The following is an 11,816-nucleotide window of genomic DNA, read 5'->3' on the forward strand; positions in this document are numbered from 1 at the left end:
GCCCTAATCAGAGACTGAGGAAAAGCACTTTCATTGAAAGTGGTTGCCAAGCTTTCAAGAAATCATGAGTTTCCGAAATTCCAGCAAACATTTTTTCGCCCCATCTTGATGATACTTTGGGGTAATGATCAGTACACAAATCCCACTTGGCTCACCGAAATTTGTTCTTCTAGGTTGAAGCCTTCGTTTACAGTAGCAGTTTGTATTTTTATGTTTCACTCTGTTCTCTCCTATATAGATAGATGAATTTGGAACTCTAAATCTAACATCCTTTGTAGTAGCTCTTTGAAACTTGACAAAATAACGTAGTTCTCAGTTTTGTCTCTATGGTTTGTTTCATCTTCAAGAAGCCCTTGGCACAGACTGTGGAAAAGCACTTTCATTGAAAGGGGTTGCCAAGCTTCCAAGAAATTACGAGTTTCCGAAATACCAGCAAATATTTTTTTCACCCCATCTTGATGATACTTGGTGGTAGTGATCAGTACACAAATCGCACTTGGCTCACAGAATTATGTTCTTCTAGGTTGAAGCGTTCGTTTACAGTAGCAGTTTATATTTTTAGGTTTCCATCTATTCTCTCCTATATATGTAGATGAATTTGGAACTCTAGATCCAGCATGGTTTGTAGTAGCTCTATGAAACTTGACAAAATAATGTAGTTCTCAGTTTTGTCTCTATGGTTTGTTTCCTCTTAATGTAGCCCTAGCAGAGACTGTGGAAAAGCAATTTAAATTAAAGGGGTTGGCAAGCGTCCAAGAATCTACGAGTTTCCGAAATACCAGCAAATGTTTTTTAGCCCAATCTTGATGATACTTGGTGGTAATGATCAGTACACAAATCCCAGTTGGCTCACCAAATTTTGTTCTTCTAGGTTGAAGCATTCGTTTACAGTAGCAGTTTTTATTTTTAGGTTTCCCTCTTTTGTCTCCTATATAGATAGATGAATTTGGAACTCTAAATCCAACATGGTTTGTTGTAGCTCTTTGAAATTGGCCAAAATAAAGTAGTTCTTTGTTTTGTCTCGATGGTTCGTTTCCTCTTCATGTATCCCTAAGCGGAGACTGGCGAAAAGCACTTTCATTGAAAGGGGTTGCCAAACTTCCAAGAATCTACGAGTTTCCGAAAAACCAGCAAATATTTACTCACCCAATCTTGATGATACTGGGTGGTAATGATCAGTACAAAAATCCCACTTGGCTCACCAAATTTTGTTCTTCTAGGTGAAAGCGTTGGTTTACAGTAGCAGTTATTATTTTTAGGTTTCACTCTGTTCTCCCCTATATAGATAGATGTATTTGGAACTCTAAATCCAACATGGTTTGTAGTAGCTCCTTGAAACTTGACAAAATAAAGTAGTTCTCAGTTTTGTGTCTATGGTTTCTATCCTCTTCAACTAGCCCTAAGCAGAGAGTGTGAAAAAGCACTTTCATTGAAGGGGGTTGCCATGGTTCCAAGAAATTAGGAGTTTCCGAAAAACCGGGAAGCATTTTTTCACCCAATCTTGATGGTACTTGGTGGTAATGATCAGTACAAAAATCCCACTAGGCTCACCAAAATTTGTTCTTCTAGGTTGAATCGTTCATTTACAGTAGCAGTTTTTATTTTTAGGTTTCACTCTGTTGTCTCCTATATAGACAGATGAATTTGGAACTCTAAATCCAACATGGTTTGTAGTAGCTCTATGAAACTTGACAAAAAAATGTAGTTCTCAGTTTTGTCTCATTGGTTTGTTTCCTCTTCAAGTAGCCCTGAGCAGAAACTGGGAAAAAGCACTTTCATTGAAAGGGGTTGCCAAGCTTCCAAGAAATTACGAGTTTCTGAAATACAGGCAAATAGTTTTTCACCCAATCTTGATGATACTTGGTGGTAATGTTCAGTACACAAATCCCACTTGGCTCACCAAATTTTGTTCTTGTAGGTTGAAGCGTTCGTTTTCAGTAGCAGTTTGTATTTTTAGGTTTCACTCTGTTGTCTCCTACATAGATAGATGAATTTTGAACTCTAAATGCAACATGGTTTGTAGTAGCTCTATGAAAATTGACAAAATAAAGTAGTTCTCAGTTTTGTCTGTATAGTTTGTTTCCTCTTAATGTAGCCCTGAGCAGAGACTGTGGAAATGCACTTTTATTGAAAGGGGTTCGCAAGCATCCAAGAATCTACGAGTTTCCGAAATACCAGCAAATGTTTTCTAGCCCAATCTTGATTATACTTGGTGGTAATGATCAGTACCCGAATCCCACATGACTCATCAAATTTTTATGTTCTAGGTTGAATCTTTCGTTTACAGTAGCAGTTTTTATTTTAGGTCTCACTCTGTTGTCTCCTATATAGATAGATGAATTTGGAACTCTAAATACAACATGGTTTGTAGTAGCTGTTTGAAACTTGAGAAAATAAAGTAGTTCTCAGTTTTGCCTCTATGGTTTGTTTCCTCTTCAAGTAGCCCTAATCAGAGACTGAGGAAAAGCACTTTCATTGAAAGTGGTTGCCAAGCTTTCAAGAAATCATGAGTTTCCGAAATTCCAGCAAACATTTTTTCGCCCAATCTTGATGATACTTGGTGGTAATGATCAGTACACAAATCCCACGAGGCTCACCAAATTTGTTGCTTCTAGGTTGAAGCGTTCGTTTACAGTAGCAGTTTTTATTATTAGGTTTCAGTCTGTTCTCTTCTATATAGATAGATGAATTTGGAACTCTAAATCCAACATGGTTTGTAGTAGCTCTTTGATATTTGACAAAATAAAGTAGTTCTCATTTTTTTCTCTATGGATTTTCCCTCTTCAAGTAGCCCTAATCAGAGACTGTGGAAAAGCACTTTCATTGAACGGGGTTGCCAAGCTTCCAATAAATTACGAGTTTCCGAAATACCAGCAAATATTTTTTCAGCCAATCTTGATGATACTTGGTGGTAATGATCAGTACACAAATCCCAGTTGGCTCACCAAATTTTGTTCTTCTAGGTTGAAGCGTTCGTTTACAGTAGCAGTTTTTATTTTTAGGTTTCCCTCTTTTGTCTCCTATATAGATAGATGAATTTGGAACTCTAAATCCAACATGGTTTGTTGTAGCTCTTTGAAATTGGCCAAAATAAAGTAGTTCTTTGTTTTGTCTCGATGGTTCGTTTCCTCTTCATGTATCCCTAAGCGGAGACTGGCGAAAAGCACTTTCATTGAAAGGGGTTGCCAAACTTCCAAGAATCTACGAGTTTCCGAAAAACCAGCAAATATTTACTCACCCAATCTTGATGATACTGGGTGGTAATGATCAGTACAAAAATCCCACTTGGCTCACCAAATTTTGTTCTTCTAGGTGAAAGCGTTGGTTTACAGTAGCAGTTATTATTTTTAGGTTTCACTCTGTTCTCCCCTATATAGATAGATGTATTTGGAACTCTAAATCCAACATGGTTTGTAGTAGCTCCTTGAAACTTGACAAAATAAAGTAGTTCTCAGTTTTGTGTCTATGGTTTCTATCCTCTTCAACTAGCCCTAAGCAGAGAGTGTGTAAAAGCACTTTCATTGAAGGGGGTTGCCATGGTTCCAAGAAATTAGGAGTTTCCGAAAAACCGGCAAACATTTTTTCACCCAATCTTGATGATACTTGGTGGTAATGATCAGTACAAAAATCCCACTAGGCTCACCAAAATTTGTTCTTCTAGGTTGAATCGTTCATTTACAGTAGCAGTTTTTATTTATAGGTTTCACTCTGTTGTCTCCTATATAGACAGATGAATTTGGAACTCTAAATCCAACATGGTTTGTAGTAGCTCTATGAAACTTGACAAAAAAATGTAGTTCTCAGTTTTGTCTCATTGGTTTGTTTCCTCTTCAAGTAGCCCTGAGCAGAAACTGGGAAAAAGCACTTTCATTGAAAGGGGTTGCCAAGCTTCCAAGAAATTACGAGTTTCTGAAATACAGGCAAATAGTTTTTCACCCAATCTTGATGATACTTGGTGGTAATGTTCAGTACACAAATCCCACTTGGCTCACCAAATTTTGTTCTTGTAGGTTGAAGCGTTCGTTTTCAGTAGCAGTTTGTATTTTTAGGTTTCACTCTGTTGTCTCCTACATAGATAGATGAATTTTGAACTCTAAATGCAACATGGTTTGTAGTAGCTCTATGAAAATTGACAAAATAAAGTAGTTCTCAGTTTTGTCTGTATAGTTTGTTTCCTCTTAATGTAGCCCTGAGCAGAGACTGTGGAAATGCACTTTTATTGAAAGGGGTTAGCAAGCGTCCAAGAATCTACGAGTTTCCGAAATACCAGCAAATGTTTTCTAGCCCAATCTTGATTATACTTGGTGGTAATGATCAGTACCCGAATCCCACTTGACTCATCAAATTTTTATGTTCTAGGTTGAATCTTTCGTTTACAGTAGCAGTTTTTATTTTAGGTCTCACTCTGTTGTCTCCTATATAGATAGATGAATTTGGAACTCTAAATCCAACATGGTTTGTAGTAGCTCTTTGAAACTTGAGAAAATAAAGTAGTTCTCAGTTTTGCCTCTATGGTTTGTTTCCTCTTCAAGTAGCCCTAATCAGAGACTGAGGAAAAGCACTTTCATTGAAAGTGGTTGCCATGCTTTCAAGAAATCATGAGTTTCCGAAATTCCAGCAAACATTTTTTCGCCCAATCTTGATGATACTTTGGGGTAATGATCAGTACACAAATCCCACTTGGCTCACCGAAATTTGTTCTTCTAGGTTGAAGCCTTCGTTTACAGTAGCAGTTTGTATTTTTATGTTTCACTCTGTTCTCTCCTATATAGATAGATGAATTTGGAACTCTAAATCTAACATCCTTTGTAGTAGCTCTTTGAAACTTGACAAAATAACGTAGTTCTCAGTTTTGTCTCTATGGTTTGTTTCATCTTCAAGAAGCCCTTGGCACAGACTGTGGAAAAGCACTTTCATTGAAAGGGGTTGCCAAGCTTCCAAGAAATTACGAGTTTCGGAAATACCAGCAAATATTTTTTTCACCCCATCTTGATGATACTTGGTGGTAATGATCAGTACACAAATCGCACTTGGCTCACAGAATTATGTTCTTCTAGGTTGAAGCGTTCGTTTACAGTAGCAGTTTATATTTTTAGGTTTCCATCTATTCTCTCCTATATATGTAGATGAATTTGGAACTCTAGATCCAGCATGGTTTGTAGTAGCTCTATGAAACTTGACAAAATAATGTAGTTCTCAGTTTTGTCTCTATGGTTTGTTTCCTCTTAATGTAGCCCTAGCAGAGACTGTGGAAAAGCAATTTAAATTAAAGGGGTTGGCAAGCGTCCAAGAATCTACGAGTTTCCGAAATACCAGCAAATGTTTTTTAGCCCAATCTTGATGATACTTGGTGGTAATGATCAGTACACAAATCCCAGTTGGCTCACCAAATTTTGTTCTTCTAGGTTGAAGCGTTCGTTTACAGTAGCAGTTTTTATTTTTAGGTTTCCCTCTTTTGTCTCCTATATAGATAGATGAATTTGGAACTCTAAATCCAACATGGTTTGTTGTAGCTCTTTGAAATTGGCCAAAATAAAGTAGTTCTTTGTTTTGTCTCGATGGTTCGTTTCCTCTTCATGTATCCCTAAGCGGAGACTGGCGAAAAGCACTTTCATTGAAAGGGGTTGCCAAACTTCCAAGAATCTACGAGTTTCCGAAAAACCAGCAAATATTTACTCACCCAATCTTGATGATACTGGGTGGTAATGATCAGTACAAAAATCCCACTTGGCTCACCAAATTTTGTTCTTCTAGGTGAAAGCGTTGGTTTACAGTAGCAGTTATTATTTTTAGGTTTCACTCTGTTCTCCCCTATATAGATAGATGTATTTGGAACTCTAAATCCAACATGGTTTGTAGTAGCTCCTTGAAACTTGACAAAATAAAGTAGTTCTCAGTTTTGTGTCTATGGTTTCTATCCTCTTCAACTAGCCCTAAGCAGAGAGTGTGAAAAAGCACTTTCATTGAAGGGGGTTGCCATGGTTCCAAGAAATTAGGAGTTTCCGAAAAACCGGCAAACATTTTTTCACCCAATCTTGATGATACTTGGTGGTAATGATCAGTACAAAAATCCCACTAGGCTCACCAAAATTTGTTCTTCTAGGTTGAATCGTTCATTTACAGTAGCAGTTTTTATTTTTAGGTTTCACTCTGTTGTCTCCTATATAGACAGATGAATTTGGAACTCTAAATCCAACATGGTTTGTAGTAGCTCTATGAAACTTGACAAAAAAATGTAGTTCTCAGTTTTGTCTCATTGGTTTGTTTCCTCTTCAAGTAGCCCTGAGCAGAAACTGGGAAAAAGCACTTTCATTGAAAGGGGTTGCCAAGCTTCCAAGAAATTACGAGTTTCTGAAATACAGGCAAATAGTTTTTCACCCAATCTTGATGATACTTGGTGGTAATGTTCAGTACACAAATCCCACTTGGCTCACCAAATTTTGTTCTTGTAGGTTGAAGCGTTCGTTTTCAGTAGCAGTTTGTATTTTTAGGTTTCACTCTGTTGTCTCCTACATAGATAGATGAATTTTGAACTCTAAATGCAACATGGTTTGTAGTAGCTCTATGAAAATTGACAAAATAAAGTAGTTCTCAGTTTTGTCTGTATAGTTTGTTTCCTCTTAATGTAGCCCTGAGCAGAGACTGTGGAAATGCACTTTTATTGAAAGGGGTTCGCAAGCGTCCAAGAATCTACGAGTTTCCGAAATACCAGCAAATGTTTTCTAGCCCAATCTTGATTATACTTGGTGGTAATGATCAGAACCCGAATCCCACTTGACTCATCAAATTTTTATGTTCTAGGTTGAATCTTTCGTTTACAGTAGCAGTTTTTATTTTAGGTCTCACTCTGTTGTCTCCTATATAGATAGATGAATTTGGAACTCTAAATACAACATGGTTTGTAGTAGCTCTTTGAAACTTGAGAAAATAAAGTAGTTCTCAGTTTTGCCTCTATGGTTTGTTTCCTCTTCAAGTAGCCCTAATCAGAGACTGAGGAAAAGCACTTTCATTGAAAGTGGTTGCCATGCTTTCAAGAAATCATGAGTTTCCGAAATTCCAGCAAACATTTTTTCGCCCAATCTTGATGATACTTTGGGGTAATGATCAGTACACAAATCCCACTTGGCTCACCGAAATTTGTTCTTCTAGGTTGAAGCCTTCGTTTACAGTAGCAGTTTGTATTTTTATGTTTCACTCTGTTCTCTCCTATATAGATAGATGAATTTGGAACTCTAAATCTAACATCCTTTGTAGTAGCTCTTTGAAACTTGACAAAATAACGTAGTTCTCAGTTTTGTCTCTATGGTTTGTTTCATCTTCAAGAAGCCCTTGGCACAGACTGTCGAAAAGCACTTTCATTGAAAGGGGTTGCCAAGCTTCCAAGAAATTACGAGTTTCGGAAATACCAGCAAATATTTTTTTCACCCCATCTTGATGATACTTGGTGGTAATGATCAGTACACAAATCGCACTTGGCTCACAGAATTATGTTCTTCTAGGTTGAAGCGTTCGTTTACAGTAGCAGTTTATATTTTTAGGTTTCCATCTATTCTCTCCTATATATGTAGATGAATTTGGAACTCTAGATCCAGCATGGTTTGTAGTAGCTCTATGAAACTTGACAAAATAATGTAGTTCTCAGTTTTGTCTCTATGGTTTGTTTCCTCTTAATGTAGCCCTAGCAGAGACTGTGGAAAAGCAATTTAAATTAAAGGGGTTGGCAAGCGTCCAAGAATCTACGAGTTTCCGAAATACCAGCAAATGTTTTTTAGCCCAATCTTGATGATACTTGGTGGTAATGATCAGTACACAAATCCCAGTTGGCTCACCAAATTTTGTTCTTCTAGGTTGAAGCGTTCGTTTACAGTAGCAGTTTTTATTTTTAGGTTTCCCTCTTTTGTCTCCTATATAGATAGATGAATTTGGAACTCTAAATCCAACATGGTTTGTTGTAGCTCTTTGAAATTGGCCAAAATAAAGTAGTTCTTTGTTTTGTCTCGATGGTTCGTTTCCTCTTCATGTATCCCTAAGCGGAGACTGGCGAAAAGCACTTTCATTGAAAGGGGTTGCCAAACTTCCAAGAATCTACGAGTTTCCGAAAAACCAGCAAATATTTACTCACCCAATCTTGATGATACTGGGTGGTAATGATCAGTACAAAAATCCCACTTGGCTCACCAAATTTTGTTCTTCTAGGTGAAAGCGTTGGTTTACAGTAGCAGTTATTATTTTTAGGTTTCACTCTGTTCTCCCCTATATAGATAGATGTATTTGGAACTCTAAATCCAACATGGTTTGTAGTAGCTCCTTGAAACTTGACAAAATAAAGTAGTTCTCAGTTTTGTGTCTATGGTTTCTATCCTCTTCAACTAGCCCTAAGCAGAGAGTGTGAAAAAGCACTTTCATTGAAGGGGGTTGCCATGGTTCCAAGAAATTAGGAGTTTCCGAAAAACCGGCAAACATTTTTTCACCCAATCTTGATGATACTTGGTGGTAATGATCAGTACAAAAATCCCACTAGGCTCACCAAAATTTGTTCTTCTAGGTTGAATCGTTCATTTACAGTAGCAGTTTTTATTTTTAGGTTTCACTCTGTTGTCTCCTATATAGACAGATGAATTTGGAACTCTAAATCCAACATGGTTTGTAGTAGCTCTATGAAACTTGACAAAAAAATGTAGTTCTCAGTTTTGTCTCATTGGTTTGTTTCCTCTTCAAGTAGCCCTGAGCAGAAACTGGGAAAAAGCACTTTCATTGAAAGGGGTTGCCAAGCTTCCAAGAAATTACGAGTTTCTGAAATACAGGCAAATAGTTTTTCACCCAATCTTGATGATACTTGGTGGTAATGTTCAGTACACAAATCCCACTTGGCTCACCAAATTTTGTTCTTGTAGGTTGAAGCGTTCGTTTTCAGTAGCAGTTTGTATTTTTAGGTTTCACTCTGTTGTCTCCTACATAGATAGATGAATTTTGAACTCTAAATGCAACATGGTTTGTAGTAGCTCTATGAAAATTGACAAAATAAAGTAGTTCTCAGTTTTGTCTGTATAGTTTGTTTCCTCTTAATGTAGCCCTGAGCAGAGACTGTGGAAATGCACTTTTATTGAAAGGGGTTCGCAAGCGTCCAAGAATCTACGAGTTTCCGAAATACCAGCAAATGTTTTCTAGCCCAATCTTGATTATACTTGGTGGTAATGATCAGTACCCGAATCCCACTTGACTCATCAAATTTTTATGTTCTAGGTTGAATCTTTCGTTTACAGTAGCAGTTTTTATTTTAGGTCTCACTCTGTTGTCTCCTATATAGATAGATGAATTTGGAACTCTAAATCCAACATGGTTTGTAGTAGCTCTTTGAAACTTGAGAAAATAAAGTAGTTCTCAGTTTTGCCTCTATGGTTTGTTTCCTCTTCAAGTAGCCCTAATCAGAGACTGAGGAAAAGCACTTTCATTGAAAGTGGTTGCCATGCTTTCAAGAAATCATGAGTTTACGAAATTCCAGCAAACATTTTTTCGCCCAATCTTGATGATACTTTGGGGTAATGATCAGTACACAAATCCCACTTGGCTCACCGAAATTTGTTCTTCTAGGTTGAAGCCTTCGTTTACAGTAGCAGTTTGTATTTTTATGTTTCACTCTGTTCTCTCCTATATAGATAGATGAATTTGGAACTCTAAATCTAACATCCTTTGTAGTAGCTCTTTGAAACTTGAAAAAATAACGTAGTTCTCAGTTTTGTCTCTATGGTTTGTTTCATCTTCAAGAAGCCCTTGGCACAGACTGTGGAAAAGCACTTTCATTGAAAGGGGTTGCCAAGCTTCCAAGAAATTACGAGTTTCCGAAATACCAGCAAATATTTTTTTCACCCCATCTTGATGATACTTGGTGGTAATGATCAGTACACAAATCGCACTTGGCTCACAGAATTATGTTCTTCTAGGTTGAAGCGTTCGTTTACAGTAGCAGTTTATATTTTTAGGTTTCCATCTATTCTCTCCTATATATGTAGATGAATTTGGAACTCTAGATCCAGCATGGTTTGTAGTAGCTCTATGAAACTTGACAAAATAATGTAGTTCTCAGTTTTGTCTCTATGGTTTGTTTCCTCTTAATGTAGCCCTAGCAGAGACTGTGGAAAAGCAATTTAAATTAAAGGGGTTGGCAAGCGTCCAAGAATCTACGAGTTTCCGAAATACCAGCAAATGTTTTTTAGCCCAATCTTGATGATACTTGGTGGTAATGATCAGTACACAAATCCCAGTTGGCTCACCAAATTTTGTTCTTCTAGGTTGAAGCGTTCGTTTACAGTAGCAGTTTTTATTTTTAGGTTTCCCTCTTTTGTCTCCTATATAGATAGATGAATTTGGAACTCTAAATCCAACATGGTTTGTTGTAGCTCTTTGAAATTGGCCAAAATAAAGTAGTTCTTTGTTTTGTCTCGATGGTTCGTTTCCTCTTCATGTATCCCTAAGCGGAGACTGGCGAAAAGCACTTTCATTGAAAGGGGTTGCCAAACTTCCAAGAATCTACGAGTTTCCGAAAAACCAGCAAATATTTACTCACCCAATCTTGATGATACTGGGTGGTAATGATCAGTACAAAAATCCCACTTGGCTCACCAAATTTTGTTCTTCTAGGTGAAAGCGTTGGTTTACAGTAGCAGTTATTATTTTTAGGTTTCACTCTGTTCTCCCCTATATAGATAGATGTATTTGGAACTCTAAATCCAACATGGTTTGTAGTAGCTCCTTGAAACTTGACAAAATAAAGTAGTTCTCAGTTTTGTGTCTATGGTTTCTATCCTCTTCAACTAGCCCTAAGCAGAGAGTGTGAAAAAGCACTTTCATTGAAGGGGGTTGCCATGGTTCCAAGAAATTAGGAGTTTCCGAAAAACCGGCAAACATTTTTACACCCAATCTTGATGATACTTGGTGGTAATGATCAGTACAAAAATCCCACTAGGCTCACCAAAATTTGTTCTTCTAGGTTGAATCGTTCATTTACAGTAGCAGTTTTTATTTTTAGGTTTCACTCTGTTGTCTCCTATATAGACAGATGAATTTGGAACTCTAAATCCAACATGGTTTGTAGTAGCTCTATGAAACTTGACAAAAAAATGTAGTTCTCAGTTTTGTCTCATTGGTTTGTTTCCTCTTCAAGTAGCCCTGAGCAGAAACTGGGAAAAAGCACTTTCATTGAAAGGGGTTGCCAAGCTTCCAAGAAATTACGAGTTTCTGAAATACAGGCAAATAGTTTTTCACCCAATCTTGATGATACTTGGTGGTAATGTTCAGTACACAAATCCCACTTGGCTCACCAAATTTTGTTCTTGTAGGTTGAAGCGTTCGTTTTCAGTAGCAGTTTGTATTTTTAGGTTTCACTCTGTTGTCTCCTACATAGATAGATGAATTTTGAACTCTAAATGCAACATGGTTTGTAGTAGCTCTATGAAAATTGACAAAATAAAGTAGTTCTCAGTTTTGTCTGTATAGTTTGTTTCCTCTTAATGTAGCCCTGAGCAGAGACTGTGGAAATGCACTTTTATTGAAAGGGGTTCGCAAGCGTCCAAGAATCTACGAGTTTCCGAAATACCAGCAAATGTTTTCTAGCCCAATCTTGATTATACTTGGTGGTAATGATCAGTACCCGAATCCCACTTGACTCATCAAATTTTTATGTTCTAGGTTGAATCTTTCGTTTACAGTAGCAGTTTTTATTTTAGGTCTCACTCTGTTGTCTCCTATATAGATAGATGAATTTGGAACTCTAAATCCAACATGGTTTGTAGTAGCTCTTTGAAACTTGAGAAAATAAA

This window comes from Callospermophilus lateralis, unplaced genomic scaffold, assembly GCF_048772815.1.
Source record: "Callospermophilus lateralis isolate mCalLat2 unplaced genomic scaffold, mCalLat2.hap1 Scaffold_535, whole genome shotgun sequence".
Taxonomy (NCBI): Eukaryota; Metazoa; Chordata; class Mammalia; order Rodentia; family Sciuridae; genus Callospermophilus; species Callospermophilus lateralis.